This window comes from Miscanthus floridulus, chromosome 8, assembly GCF_019320115.1.
Source record: "Miscanthus floridulus cultivar M001 chromosome 8, ASM1932011v1, whole genome shotgun sequence".
Classification (NCBI taxonomy): Eukaryota; Viridiplantae; Streptophyta; class Magnoliopsida; order Poales; family Poaceae; genus Miscanthus; species Miscanthus floridulus.
In genome coordinates this window covers 125,880,809-125,897,033 of record NC_089587.1, presented here as the reverse complement: position 1 = coordinate 125,897,033, position 16,225 = coordinate 125,880,809, and the positions used below count along the sequence as shown (strand labels likewise).

At 44.5% G+C, this 16,225-nt stretch overlaps 1 pseudogene; it reads left to right on the top strand.

Moving 5' to 3' along the window:
* The first annotated feature begins 2,423 nt into the window (after positions 1 to 2,423).
* Positions 2,424 to 3,068, top strand: LOC136469867 (peroxidase 71-like; annotated as a pseudogene).
* Positions 3,069 to 16,225: the final 13,157 nt, after the last annotated feature.

Here is a 16,225-nt window from a genome sequence, read left to right as displayed (position 1 = left end):
TAAGGGGTCGTTCAGCTCGGGAAGGCCACGCAGAAGCATTGCCGCAGTGGCGATGTTCTGATTGGCCTGAGTGAACTGTGGAGGATTGTTCCCCCTATCCACAGTGTTGCGCTGGACCCAATGGGCATGACCTCGGGCGCCGCTCACCGGTTTATGTGCATGGGGCGTAGTGTGGTGCACCGAGCGCGCTGGCGCAGTCAGTGGTTGGTGCAGCCACTGTTGTTGTAGTTCCTCACCGTGCTCCCATGTGAGCTCGAGGGTCTCCGCATGAGGGTCCGGAGGGGTGAGTCTGCAAGGACTCTGTTACCACCGGTAGCTGTCCCAGAGCGTCCTCCATAGCGCACTCTCGGGACAAACGGTGGCTAGGCGCCAAGTCACCAATGCTGGAGCCGTCACTCTCAACATCGTCATCCATGAGGTCGAGAAAATAGGTGACATCATAGCTTGCCATCTCCATGAATTTGGATGTGAGAGGGGGCGGCGCTGGCATCCTTCGGAGCCCCCGGGCGTACGCATCCGTGGGAGACATGAGGCCATAGGAGAACTGGTCGTATGGCGGTCACGGCAGGGACAACGGGGTCCCTCTGGGTAATCAGTGGAAGATAGAGAATAGCAAGTAAATAACAGCATGTACATTACTCATAGCGGAGTTTGAGCAGAGAGTTTGCTTAGAATGAAGGGCAAATGCCTTGTTGTTGAAGTCATCGCATGTCCCAGAGCCAATGGAGAGCACCCCTCCGACGGGCGCCGGAACAAGTGCCTCCTCGTAGAGGTGTAGTACGCCGAGCTAGTCGGCAATGAAGTCTAGGCTTGCAAAGAGGATGGCCTAGGATGGCTTGGAGATGGGTGGAACCCACATCCTAATAGATTGGAGTGCAGGAAACTCTAGTGAGTTGAAGTGAGTCGTATCGCCTGAGCCTACCACGGCGAAGGTGGCAGAAAAGTGGGCCATCCGATGACCAAAAAGTGTTGAACGTACAACGTCTTCCCCATGGATGGCGCCAACTGTTGGTGCAGAAAGTGACCAACAAGTAAATATTTGTTGTTTTGCATACGTTGTGATCGGAGGTGGCCTAGCACTCAATGACATAGGGTTTATACTAGTTCAGACAATATGCCCTATGTCTAGTTTGAGTCAGTCGGTGACTTTATTCCTGAGTCTAGGTGCTCAAACTTTGGAGTGGGGTTACAAACGAGAAGGAGAAAGATGGAGGGGTACAAGAGGTCCGGTCAGACTCCAGTCGGAAGGGCCAAGAGTGACGGGAGCCCAGCTATGAGCTAAGTGTTCAAGCATGTGCTTGTGGTTTAAACCTGATGGTTCTATGGTTGTGTACTAGTGAACTTGATCGATCTAATGAATCTATCTCCCCCTCCATGTTGGGAGAGAGTGCATCCCCTTTTATAGATGAAGGGAATGGCCTTACAAGTGAGAGGGAGAGAGTTGATACACTTCTAAGCCTTGTTGCCCATGCCGGTGGGTACAGGACGATGGTAGGCGCCCACAACACTATTGGATGTTAGATGCACATGGGAGGTTGTGTTGTCTTCTTCGGGTATGGCAGACATCGGCGCCTACCACACTGTTCATACCTAGAGGCATGCAAGGGGTTTCACCATGTTCGCCTAGTGTGGTAAATGTCGGCGCCCACAACACTGTCGATGCCTAGAGGCATGTGGGGGAGCCTTACCGTATGGGAGTTAATGGCGCCCACAACACTGTAGGGGAAAAATATCGGTGCCTACAACACTGCTTGGGCTCTGCCATGCCAGGGAGGTTGTAGACTATTGTTTCCGCATGCATATAGGATACAGACCCTGGTATTGTGGTTTAACTTGTGCACCCTGCCTTATTTTCTTCATCCATTTCCTAGTCCTTACCAAGCGGGCATCCCCAGTCGGTTGGTTCTAGTCGGCTCTAATCGCGCTAGTTGGAGAAGAGCAGTGAGCAGGGGTTTGGCGCATCCCCGATCAGAGACGTGGGTCAGAGTTGGAAGTAGTGTTTTGGCCAGGCCTTCCGATCAGAGAGGCCATTCAAAGGTGGGCTAGAGATCGAAGCGAGTGCTCTAGTCGGAGAGACCATCCGAAGGTGGGCTGTAGGCCGAAGCGAATGCTCTGGTTGAAGAGGTGGGCCAGAGTCGGTAAACGGGCACCATTCCTCCTCGGCCAGGCCTTCTGGTCGGTGATTGGATCGCCCTTCTAGCCTATTGTTTAGGTACTTGGGCTAGCCCATGAGTCACACATTGTTTGCAAGGTTGCCTGCTAGACTGAGCCTTTGTTCGGAAGCCAGTTCGTGAGGGACCCTGGGTTTATGAACCCGACAATGTTCCTGTCCGAAGCAGAGCAGCACCGTTAGGGACGGCAGCACCCCGACTCGGATGCCCCTACGCCACGATAATAGGCCCAGTCGATGCAGCATAGAGCAGATGCATATGGCTATTGGTACCCGCACCACCGGCAGCAAGCCACCGTCGTTGTGCCTGCTGCTCCTCATCCACACACTGTTGCTTGTCGTGTCATTGACTACCGCCGCTGACCTCTATGTGGGCTTCTACTGGTAGACCTGCCCCTAGGCAGAGTCCATCATTTAGAATGACACCTGGGCATGGGCAGCCATGGACCCAAGCCTAGAGAGCAAGCTGCTGTGGCTCTACTTCCACGACTACTTTCCGTAGGGGTGTGACTCATTGGTGCTACTAGACAGCCGGGGCATGAAGAAGGCGAAGGCACCGAACCAGTCGCTGGGTGGGCTAGACGTCGTCGATGCTGCCAAGGTGGCGCTAGAGGTAGCCTGCCCTAGCATAGTGTCATGCGTGGAAGTCATGGTGCTGGCCGCCCATGACACCGTCTCCTTCCAGTTCCGTCGCTCGCTGTGGCAAGTTGAGATGGGCCGCTGCAACACCCGCTTCTCTGATGAGTCGCATGCCACGAACCTGTCCAGCCCAGAGTTTGTGTTCACGCTCCTTAGGCGCACATTGGAGCAGCGCTTGTGGTGGGGCCTATTGTCGTGGCGCAGGGGCATCCAAGCCAGGGTGTTGCTGTCCCTAACGGCGCTGCTGTGCTTCGGATAGGAACGTGGCCCCCCTCGCACACGCATGCTCGCCCCTTCTCCGGTGTCCAGAGGTTGAAGATGAACCTAACTAGTGGGGCCCACATGTTAGCGAGTGGAGGAAGAGAGAAGCAGCAGTGGGGAGAAGAGGTGCTATCATGCTGGCTAACTACGTGGCATGCCACATCAGCAAAAATGACAAAAAATCAGGAGGGTTACTATTTGCGATGGCAAATGTGTAGGTGCCCATGTAAAAATGGCAAATGAAGGAGTGCCATCCATAACGATGGTAAAAAGTTAAATATCCTGGTAAAAGGGGGCATACGCATGCGCCATCCCACGGGAAAAGGGCCGGCCCATGATTTTAATCCTACCTCCATGGATCGTAGCCCACACTGAGGTAAAGATGGCGATGGATACCTAAAATCCGGCTACCAATGTGTTTTACCCCATAAAGACGAGGGTATGTGAACAATTCTTCACCCACGGGTATACTAATGGGTAAAAATCTCTACCCATCGGATATGCAGGTACGGGTACGGGTACGGGGACATAATACCCATATCCGTGTACCCGCGGGTAAATTATATCTGCCTTAGCAACACATATGTATTCATTAATTACTATGAAATACACATATATCTAATATATCTATGACTATTATACTATTAACTAGTGTAGTTTTTTTGCTGTTATAATTGTTGATTTCTATTGACAAAGAATTGATGATATTTTATTATAATAATATAATATATTAATGTTCTTTTGGATGTATTCGAGTATGGGTTACCCGTCGGGTATTTTTACCCACACGGTATGGGTATGGGTGAAGTCTTCTACCTGTGCACATGTACGAGTAATTTAGCGGGTAAAATTTTATGGGTATGGGATAGCAATACCCGACAGGTATATACCCATTGCCATCTCTACACCAAGGGCGTCCCGCACCCACAGCCCAAAGTTGGGTTTAGCAGTGTCGGTATGGGAATGAATAGTCCATTTTGCCTTGCTTGCTACTCTACACAGGTTGGTTTCCTCCTTGATCTCCAAACTGAATAAACTAGGGGTGTGGTTAGTGCCTAGACATCTAGACACCCACGCAGCCCACCCTTGTCTGCCTTTGTCCCAACCCTGTCCACCTTCATCTTGACCCACGCACACACTTTGCCCTGTCTCTGCACCTGCCGGTCGCCCCTGACCCCTCCTCTCTCTCCGCGCGGATAGCACTCAGGAGCCGGGATGAGCAGCTGAGGACGAGCGATACTCAGAAGTCGGGATGAGCAGCTGAGGACGAGCACACCCCCAGCACACCTCGACCGCAGCACCACCTTCCATCGGCCCCCCTGGCGCGCCGCGTGCCTAGTCTACTCGTCCCCGACCGTACAACATAAAACACTTGCAACATGAAAATATTGGAATGCAACATACGTCTGAAAGTAGATAAAAACAATAGGAACACACACTTGCAACATGTGTGTGAAACACACAAAACAACTAGAATTGCAACTGGCAACATGAAACCACTTGCTACAACATAAGACTGGAACATTTGGAACATACTGTTGCAACATATGTATGAAACATATGCTACATCTAGATAAAAAAGACTGCAACAGATGTCTTGAAACAGATGAAACATTTGGAAGAAATGCTTGCAACATGCCTCTGAAACACTTGCAACATATGCAATATGTGCAACATCAAGATTAAATAATTACAACATACATCTAAAATGTCTAAAATATTTGAAACATATGTATGCAACATTGGGGAGGGAAGGCCGGGCCAGTCGATTTTGACCATCAGGGTGGGAACCGACAACAAGCTACGGCACGTGAGCACCACCAGTGCTGGCCACGCTCATGGGTGCCCTTGGCTTGGCTGGGGAAGACCTGAGCCGCCACGGCACATGTGCCCCAGCGGCCATGGTGGGGGCAGCATCACGCCCAACAGCGATATATGGGTGACGAACGGATGGCGAGGGAGCGAGCAACATTGGTGACTGCCATGCAGGTGAGCGGCGTAGAGAGCGAGGGCACGCGGTACGTCCGGTGATGGGGGAAGGGAATGACATGGTAGCCCGATGAGCGCGCTAGGGATGGGGTGGACGGATGAGCAGCCATGCAGGAGCAATGCCGATGGCTACCACGCAGGTGAGCGTGCGCAGGGAGCGAGGGCGCACGGCGTGGCCGGTGATGGGGAAAGGGAACGGGGTGGCAGCCCGATGAGCACGCATTGGAGAAGGAGGCAGATGGATGACTAGCCACGCTGCTTGGGGCCAGGTGGATAAGCACAAAGGAGTGGGTGTGGGCTCGAGTGGGACGGGCAGATAAGCACAAGGGAATAGGGATTTATTTTTTGTTTGGGGCCCACTCCTAGGAACCGCGTCCGGACGTAGAGTCATGGACAGAAGCCCTACGAGAAGTATTTCCATTTGTTTTTTGTTCGGGGTTGCTCCTAGGGAGCCGCTTGCGAACGTAGAGTCACGGATAGACACCCTACAATAAGTATTTCTAATAAACTAGCTCCTTAACTCTTAAAACCATTTAGAATGTAGCTTTGCACCGAGTAAAGGTGGTTTTTTCAACGGATTTTATTATTTTTATTAAAATTTTAAAAAAACAAGTAAACACATGATACAACTAAGCTTTTAAAAAATCAATGAAAAATTATAGCAACATATTGGGACATGTGAAACTCAAACCAAATATTTAGAGCTCATAAGTCATAACAATATCTCTAGAAGCTTCTAAATTGGATTTAGCTCTACCAAAACGAAAAACATCAGAAAAAAATCCATAAAATTCTAAAACATTAGAATAGTTGATGAGGACATGATACCTATGGATACGTTGATGAAAGTTAAACAAGGTGATCCTAGCAACTGAAATTTTCCTTCTCTTCCTTCTCTTCTCAAACAAAACCAGTGTCTTGAATCCACTGGCATGTCCTAGAACTCTTTGATCCAAGCATTTAAGCACTCAGCAAGCCTGTTGTTTATGTAGTCACACTTGATATCTGGTGAGAACTTGCTTCTTGCCCAGAGTAGTTTACATCCTCCTTTAGCCAAGGTATTATGCCTGGTCAAGCTTCACTCACCTTGGCAGTGAGTCCACTAGCAATCCCCTAGCATAATCTAGGCCGGCTTCAACATCAATGACAACAATGTTCAAATCCTATAGCTTCTTCAAATAAGAATTCTACCATTCGTAGAACACACATCTACCAGTTGTTTGGCAAAGGTGCAACCGTTAGGGTTCTTCAATCAAAACCAGGAACAATGCGAAAGAAAACTTGCATTAGGAACATTTCGAGGGCATTTGAAGAACACACACTTGTGCTTCTCCTTTATCTTCACCCTCAGCTCGATTACCCTTTCCATCCTACATCTAGGGCACTGAATCAAAGGGAGCCCAGTCTCTGTCCCCGTCTTTAACTAAGTTCTTGTTCCAAGCTCCTTTGCCCACGACGCGAAGCTCCTTGAAGGCGTGGGCTCCATCCTCGAAGGCATTGCGATGAAGGGGAAGGAGCAGCCACCATCACCGTCGCTAGGGAAGAGAATGAAGGAGAGAGGGTGTCAGCTACGGAGTGGGTTTGACCAAAGGAGGGAGCAGCTGGTGCCAAATAAAGATGGCGAGGGCAAAACACCCTTTTCCCATGCCAAGTTAGGGTTCCTAGGGGTGCTGTCGTGCTGGCATTCCCACGTGGCGTGTCACATCAGCGTGACAGAAACGTAGAAGGTTCGCTATTCAGAATGTCAATTCTATAGGTTTCCATTTAAAACTGTCAATTGCAGAGATGACATTCATAAGGATGGCAATAAGTTAAATATTCTGAATGATCGGGTGGGAGTCGGGTGAGGAAAGGAAATCACGTGTGACCCGCACATGAGTTGCAAACTTTTTGCGACAAAGTGGTAAAAACGAAAAAATGAAAAAGGGATGATGCGTCGATGTGTCACGGGCTTCCTTCACAGGCCACGCCACGGGTGTCCCCCGCCTAGCCCAAAATTGGATTTGGCTATGCAGGTATGGGATTGAATCAAGGCTTCAAAAGGTCCATTTTATTTTATATCTTTCCTCAATTATCGTCTGGTGTCCATCTCAAACTCCAAACAAGATAAACTATAGCTCCTTAACTATCAAAACCATTTAGATATAATAACTTTTCACCCACTAGAAGGGGTTTTCAAGAGGTTTGTCATTTTTAAATTTTTGATTATAAAAATTTTGTAAGCACCAGATAAGGTTTTTTTTAAAACACAAAAAATATGTAAACTTTTAAAAGATTCCAAGAAAAATCCAAGAAAAAAATTGCTACATGAGAAACTCAAACAAAATATTTAGACCTCATAAAATATATCAAGAGCTTCTAAAACTTTTGCTCTAAATGGAAAAATATTTAGAAAAATCTATAAAATTCTAAAACATTCTAGTGTTTAATTACATTTTGAAAATTTTCCACAACAAAAAACAAGATGCCACATGAATGAAAGCATTCATGTTGGTTGCATCTTATAATTTTGTTGTGGGAAAGTTTTTAAAATGCATGTAGACGTTGATTAGAATGTTTTGGAAATTTCCAATTGTTTATCAATGTTTTTCATTTTTATAGAGATACAAATCTAATTTTTGAAAGCTTCTACATATATTTTAATGAGTTGTAAATATTTTATTTGGGTTTCTCATGTCCTAATATATCTCTAGAAATTTTCTTGTAATTTGAAGAAGTTTAAAAGTATTTTTCATGGTTTAAAAACTTTATTAGGTGTTTATTGGATATTTTGAAATGAAAAATGACAAAGCCTCCTTGAAAACAACTTCTAACTAGGTTTGGGAGGTAATTCGAATGGTTTTGAAAGTTAAGGGAGGCAGTTTATCTAGTTTTAAAGTTTGAGGAGAAAACTTCGACTCTGATGATAGTCCAGTGAGGAAAAAATGACTTATTTTGATCTACTTAAACAGAAAGCTCTTTGTTTTCTTCATATGATATGATCGAAGATTGTTCATATTGATGATAGTGCATTCATGGATTCCTTGGTATATTAGATGGATTAGCCATTAAGCGACATTCACATTTCATATTGTCATATGTTACATGGTTACTTGTATATGGATCATGCCTTTAAATATATTTTATAAATAGTAACTAAATTGCTATATTGAAATCTACTAAAGCTATGAAATTAGGTTCATATTACAATCAGGAAGAGAATCAACGCACGAAGTCTGGAAGGGCGATGAACTAAGTTAAATGACAACTTAGTATTGCTACTAATCTATTATGGTAGTGTGCTTCTAGTTGGTAGTTTTTACTTTCCGCACATAAGGACACTAGTGTGATCTTGGTTAGGAACTAATCTTAGTGTGTACGCCCTAAGGATCAATCTTAATGTGTAGTGGAGGAAGGATGTGGCAGAACCTCCTAAATTATAGGACCCACATGCACTTGTCACTGTCCAATGACCTTTGACAACTATGCATATGTTCCTGGTAACTTAAAAAGTCTGTCGGGTGTCCTCGGGGAACCCCGAATCATCCACGATTTCTGAGCAAGATCACATTACAGAGTCATTGCAGTATTACAACATTTATTCAAATAACTACATCAGAGTAAAATAGCGGAAGTCTTACGATAACTTAATTTACAAACCAGTGGTTTCAAACCTTACAAACTAAGTTCGATAATTAATACAAAATGTAGTAGTGGAGTGGCATTATAGTACAAAACACACAATAAAACTGCCCTGCCCAAGGGCCACACATTTACTTCTCATTGTCAGATCGAACAAAAGTCATGCAGCACGATCCAAAACAGATCTGCTCATGAGGCTCACCTGCAACAAGGGTCAACGAACCCTGAGTACAAAAGTACTCAACAAGACTTAACTGAAATAAGAACTGATAAACTCAGGAATGCAGGCTCAGGGATTCAAGGTAGGGCTTTAGCAATAATCAAAGTTCTTTTGCGTAAAAGCTTTTTAACAAAATTCTTTATTTCAACCGTTAAACTTCATAAAATCATATACAAAGATGACACGATCCGTATTGAGATCATGAAACTTCATATCCAACACCTTCTCAAATTTGAGTTATTAAACTACAATGATGAACAGAGAAATGAGTCTCCATAACCGAGGAGCAACGATGATTCGAACCGATTAAAAACCCAGCTGGGGATTCCATACCACATGACATATGCAGGTCCCTGACTTACATAGATCAACCTACTCTTGGATCCTCTAAAACAAGAACGGGTCCACGCCACCCGAGAATATAGTACTCCACCAATCCAGCCCATTGCCACATGGGTACACGCTATTCCCGCCATCTCTCCACTCCTAGTGCGTGAGTAGCTGCTCTCGTGATAGAATAGCCAAGTTAAGGCTTACCGGAGTATGTGGTTAGTACTACAAAGTCTCACCTCATGCAGTTCAACAACGGTACGGGCCTTAATCGACATAGGCGAAAAGAACCCGCTCACAAGACCTCCATGTCTTGTGGCTCACACACACCTAGTCTGCCCAGTCTAGATTTCTTACTCCACAGCTCATATCACATGATAACATAAGTAACCAAAGTTACATTTAAAACTTGTAGGTGACAGATAATCATTCGACTTTGATCTGTCTAAGCATGGCTAAGCATAACTAGACATTTACGACGTAAAAATGGTAACAAGGTAGATATGGAAAAACAAGGTTGGTAATGCACCAATTAGGTTGCCACTTGACTTCTAATCACTTAATGCAGTATATAAAAGCAAAAGCGATAGAAATTTATAAAACACAAGGAAGGTTTAAATGCATCCGGGGCTTGCCTTCGTTGACAGAAAAGTTAGGATCCGGAGTCGTCCCACAATTATTAGATCCGACCTCAACAGATGGATTAGCCTCCTCCGCAACTTGATTAACTACCACGTGTTCACCTTCGTTCACTACACGTAGTAACAATGCCATGTTTAACATGATGCGGAATACGAAACATGATGCTTGATGATGGATGCAAAAGTTAACAACTGGAATACAACTTTCCTTCGCGGTACAGTTACAAGTCAAACTAACCAAATTTTTTTTGTATTACTTACATCAATTGCCAAAGATCATTACCAACTAATGACCCAAGGATATCACTCAATCAAAAATTCAATCAAAACCTAAATCATTAAAAGTTACCATTTGCTTTTATGAATTAATTATTTAATTAAGAATTATGAAATAAATCAACTTGTTCCAATTGACCTCAAAATTTTTGTACATGTTCACCACATGATAACTAAGTGGTAAAACAATTTTCATAATTTTTGGATAAACAAATAAGCCTAGAAAAATCATGAAAATTCATTTATTAATTAATTGAGCAATTTTTAATACATTCAAAAAGTACTAAAAAACAATATTTCATATTTTTCCTAAATAACATACATCACATAGAAGTCACACAAAATTTTTTATAATTTTTGGAGCTCTAAATAAATTTACACAAAAATAACCAAAACTCATACTATTCATCCATTTCTGAAAATAGAAAAATTCCATTTTGAACGTTGAGTCACTGACAACGGACCCCACATGTCATCTTCAACCTCCGGCTTTGACTCCGGTGACACGCGCGCTGACCGGCGATAACTCATCGACGGCGAGACCAACGGCGACGGCCAAAGTACCAAAACACTACCCGAGACTAGGCGCATCGATTTGGGGCACAAGCTAGACTAACTACGGACTGGACCGAGCACTACGCCGGCCATGGCGGCCACGACGGCACGGCTACGCTACGCTGGTGACATGAGACCTGTAAAGCTTAAACATATGGCCCAGGAAGCACCAGCAGCTCACCCCAAACGCGACTAAGCAGAGCATAAGGCCGGAGGAGCACTAGAGACGTCGTTCGACGGTCACAGCGGTCACGGCAGAGCAAGCAACGGTGACGGCGGCGCTCCGGTGGCTGCAGTGGACAAAATGAGTAATCAATCGATCATAGAGCATCATGGGATCAAGGCGGAGCTAAAGGCATGTCAAGCAAGAGCAGGGACAGACCATGGAACGCTGGCTGCAGTGAGACAAGGTCGACGGTGGTTCGGCCGGCCGTGAGGAAGAAGGGCGTGGACAGCAAGTTCCCGGTGGAGTCAAGCATCAAGGATGGTTCGGCTGAGCACGCAAGGAACCAGCAGAGCTGTGGCAAGCATTAACGAGGATTGGAAGGTGCTACGGCGACGGCAAAAGCTCAATGGAGCATGGCTGTGGCGGCGGGAGAAAACAGAGGAGGAAGAAAAACGATGACGACGACGTCTCAGTCTTTATAACGCGGCTCAGAAACACAAGGAAGCCACAATGGAGCCTCCTCCATGCCAGCACGAAGCCAAAGACAGCCACGACCACGCCTGGAAGCAAGCCGAAGGTCGCCGGCGGTGTAGCAAGAGCGGTGAGCACTGTTCAACATAATTACAGAATTGCCACTCGTTTTCAAAACCAAATTACTCCCAATTTCATGCAACAACTCAAAAATCTACAAAAATAAAAGTTGTTCAAAATTCAAAGTTCTACAACTTTGCTTTTATAACCAACCCCTAATTCGATCTACATTTTGAAATGAACTTATGAGTTCAAATAGGGGACATTTAACGAAATACGCCTTTTCGAATTACTTCAAATTTTTCATAACAACTTTGAAAACTCCAAAAACAAACTTTGTATAAATTGACAAGCTCTACACTTTTGCTTTAAGGCTCAACCCCATAATATGCTTAGATTTTGAAATGAGTTTTTAGGGTAGGATTTAAATGCTGAAAATCAGGGTTTTCTAGAAAATTCAAATCCAAACCAAATTTTGAACTTGATTCAAACAATTCAATTCAACACTCATAACATAAATGTAAACTTGTTTTAATGAATGCATATCAAAGTTTGCAATATGACCAAATGCCTTGCAATGTGATATGAACCCGCTAGGGTTTATGGACGATCTTTCGATGAGAGGCGTGAGATCACTCGATTTGGTGGATGGAGATGACGTTCACGGCCCGACTACAGCCTTCCAAGACCGCGCCTTAGCAACCGATACACCACCTCCAAAGGCCATCATGATCTTGTGGAGTGCGACAACCAGCCACTAGGGCTCCCGTCCTGTAAGCAATCGAAGAACTAGCAAGAACAAGGAAACAAGCACTGAATTTGCAAGATGAAATTGAAAGCCTCAAACTGAATCTTATTATGAGTGGGGTTCTGAAGACAAGGAGACGGGCGGCTGGATCAGCACGCGCGCCTACAAGCAAGTAGCAAAGGCTAAACTTGATCTAAACAAAACCCAAGTGTTCCTGGTGGCGGCTAAGGGGTATATGACGTGTGGAGGACGACCACAAGAGAGTTTGGGTCGTGCTCCAACCCTAGGACGCGTCCCTACTGGACTCTAAACGATACAAGCCCATTGGGCTAACTTAAGGTGGCGCAGCACCCTGGACAGAATAGACCTCTTGGTGATTTTTGGACTGTTGACGCCGTTTCTGAGCAGGTATGAGTATGAGGTCAGATCCGTATAAAAGTAGACTTTATTAGCTTTCCAACAAGTCTAGAATCACCCCAATCTGACTCCGTATGTAACCGTGGCGGCCGTCGCAAGTTGGAGGTGTGCTGCAGTCCGAATCCAGCCTACGCGAGTCCTTTTCCCTTTCGGTCTTCTCCTTGATTCCTAATCAAAACAAGAGTGCACGTGTCTCCAAGATCTAAACAGGATGGACAAGAGCTCAAGAAGGAACTCACTTGATGATTAAGTGTTCGAGCACGAGCACGGGTAATAGGACCAGCAGGTGTCGGCGTGGACGGCGTGGATGTATGATCGGTGTTGATGTCCTCATCATCCTCCCTATCTTGAATTTGAGTCGTCCTCGACTCAAGCTCATCTTCCTCACCCAAATAAGGCTTCAAATCTGCAATGTTAAATGTGGGACTAACCCCTAAATCTGCAGGAAGATCAAGCGTATATGCATTCTCATTTATTCGTTGCATCACTTTAAAAGGACCATCCGCTCTAGGCATCAATTTAGATTTTCTTAATTCAGGAAACCTATCCTTTCGCAAATGCAACCAAACCAAATCTCCTGGTTCAAGAATCAATTCCCTTCTACCTTTATCTCCAGCAAATTTGTACTTAGCATTCATGCGCTCTATGTTTTCTTTAGTGGTTTCATGTAGTTTTAGCATCAATTCAGCACGTTGCTTAGCATCAAAATTCAACTTTTCAGAACTTGGCAATGGCATTAAATCAATAGGAGCATGTGGTAACAAGCCATAAACAATCTCAAAGGGACACATCTTCGTAGTAGAATGCAGCGAACGATTATAAGCAAACTCAATATGAGGCAAACAATCTTCCCACATCTTAATATTCTTCTTTAAAACAGTCCTTAACATAGTAGACAAAGTTCTATTCACAACTTCAGTTTGACCATCAGTTTGGGGGTGACAAGTGGTGGAAAATAAAAGCTTAGTCCCCAATTTGGCCCATAAAGTTCTCCAAAAATGGCTAAGAAATTTAGCATCACGATCAGAAACAATTGTATTTGGCACACCATGCAAGCGAACAACTTCTCGAAAGAACAAATCAGCAATATTTGTAGCATCATTAGTTTTATGACATGGTATGAAATGTGCCATTTTAGAGAATCGATCCACAACCACAAAAACACTATCTCGCCCTTTCCTAGTCCGTGGCAATCCCAACACAAAGTCCATAGAAATATCCTCCCAAGGAGCACTAGGAACAGGAAGAGGCATATACAAACCGTGTGGATTCAACTGGGACTTAGCCTTTTGACATGTTGTGCAGCGAGCAACAAATCTCTCCACGTCTCGTCGCATCTTTGGCCAAAAGAAATGACCAGCAAGAATGTCCTCCGTCTTCTTCGCTCCAAAATGCCCCATCAAGCCACCTCCATGCGCTTCCTGCAGCAACAACAAGCGAACGGAGCTAGCTGGAATGCATAGCTTGTTAGCTCTAAACACAAACCCATCATTGAGGATGAATTTGTTCCACGTTTTCCCATCTTTACAATGCAGCAGCACTTCTTTAAAATCAGCATCATGAGCATATCGGTCTTTAATTGTTTCTAACCCAAAGATCTTGTAATCAAGTTGATTCAGCAAAGTATATCTCCTAGACAATGCATCTGCAATGATATTATCCTTCCCTTTCTTGTGTTTGATAACATAAGGAAAAGATTCAATAAATTCAACCCATTTTGCATGTCTACGATTCAGTTTCCCTTGACTACGAATATGCTTCAAAGATTCATGATCAGAATGTATAACAAATTCTTTGGGCCACAAATAATGCTGCCATGTTTCTAATGTCCGCACTAGAGCATATAATTCCTTATCATATGTAGAATAATTAAGAATAGGCCCGCTCAATTTCTCACTAAAGTATGCAATAGGTTTTCCTTCTTGTAACAAAACACCACCCAATCCAATTCCACTCGCATCACATTCAAGCTCGAAAGTCTTATTAAAATCAGGGAGTTGGAGTAGAGGTGCATGTGTTAACTTATCTTTCAGCACATGGAAAGCGTGCTCTTGTGCTTTGCCCCAAGAAAAGGGCACTCCCTTCTTTGTAAGCTCATTCAATGGTGCAGCAATGGTGCTAAAGTCCTTCACAAAACGGCGATAGAAACCAGCAAGTCCTAGGAAACTCCGCACTTGTGTGACCGTTGTGGGTACAGGCCATCCTTGTATAGCTTCCACCTTGGCTTTATCAACCTCAATTCCCTATGGAGTGACAACATAGCCAAGAAACGATACTCGATCGGTGCAGAAAGTGCACTTCTCAAGGTTACCAAACAAACGTGCATCACGTAGAGCATTGAAAATAGCACGTAAGTGATCAAGGTGTTCATCCATGGATTTGCTATAAATCAGTATATCATCAAAGTAGACGACAACAAATTTCCCAATGAAAGCACGCAAAACCTCGTTCATTAATCTCATGAAAGTACTAGGTGCATTAGTTAACCCAAAAGGCATGACTAACCACTCATATAGACCGAACTTGGTTTTGAAAGCAGTTTTCCATTCATCTCCCAATTTCATACGAATCTGGTGGTACCCACTACGCAAATCAACCTTTGAAAACACAACAGCACCACTCAATTCATCAAGCATATCATCTAATCGTGGAATAGGGTGTCGATATCGAATGGTGATATTATTAATAGCCCTACAATCAACACACATGCGCCATGTTCCATCTTTCTTAGGCACTAAAATCACTGGAACAGCACAAGGACTAAGAGACTCATGCACATAACCTTTGTCTAGTAGTTCTTGCACTTGTCGCTGAATTTCCTTTGTTTCCTCCGGATTGGTCCTGTATGGCGCATGGTTTGGCAAAGATGCTCCAGGGATAAGATCAATTTGGTGCTCAATCCCTCGTATTGGTGGCAGCCCCGCTGGTATCTCAATGGGGAACACATCAGAATACTCCTGCAAAATGTTAGCAACAGCAGGGGGCAAAGAACGTTGCATATCCTCAAATGAAATCAAAGCATCCTTGCATACCAAAGCATAAGCAACAGAGGTGGATGCATTGAACTCATTAATATCAGATTTTGTAGCAAGCATACAATGTCCTTTCAATTTTATCTCATCTTTGTCATCAACAACAGATTTGTCACTCTCGCTCTTTGCTTTTGCAGCCTTAGTAACATCAGATTGCATAATAGCTTCAGGAGACATAGGATGCAACACAATTTTTCGATCATGGTATAGAAACGAATATTGATTTGATCTACCATGATGCATCGAATCTCTATCAAATTGCCATGGTCTACCTAGCAGAATATTGCAAGCTTGCATAGGCACAACATCACATTCAACAATATCTTTGTATGATCCGATGGCAAAATCGATTCGCACAAGTCTCGTTACCTTTGCCTTACCACTGTTGTTTAGCCATTGGATGTAGTAGGGATGGGGGTGTGGTTTGGTGGTGAGGGCGAGCTTCTATACCATGTCGCTACTTGCCAAGTTGTTGCAGCTACCTCCATCAATGATCATGCGGCACGAACGCTCCTTGATGACACACTTTGTTTGGAATAAAGTGTGTCACTGATTTTGCTCCACCTTCTCCATTTGTGCACTAAGCACTCGCTGTACAATCAAGCTCTCATAGTGCTCCGCGTCACCTG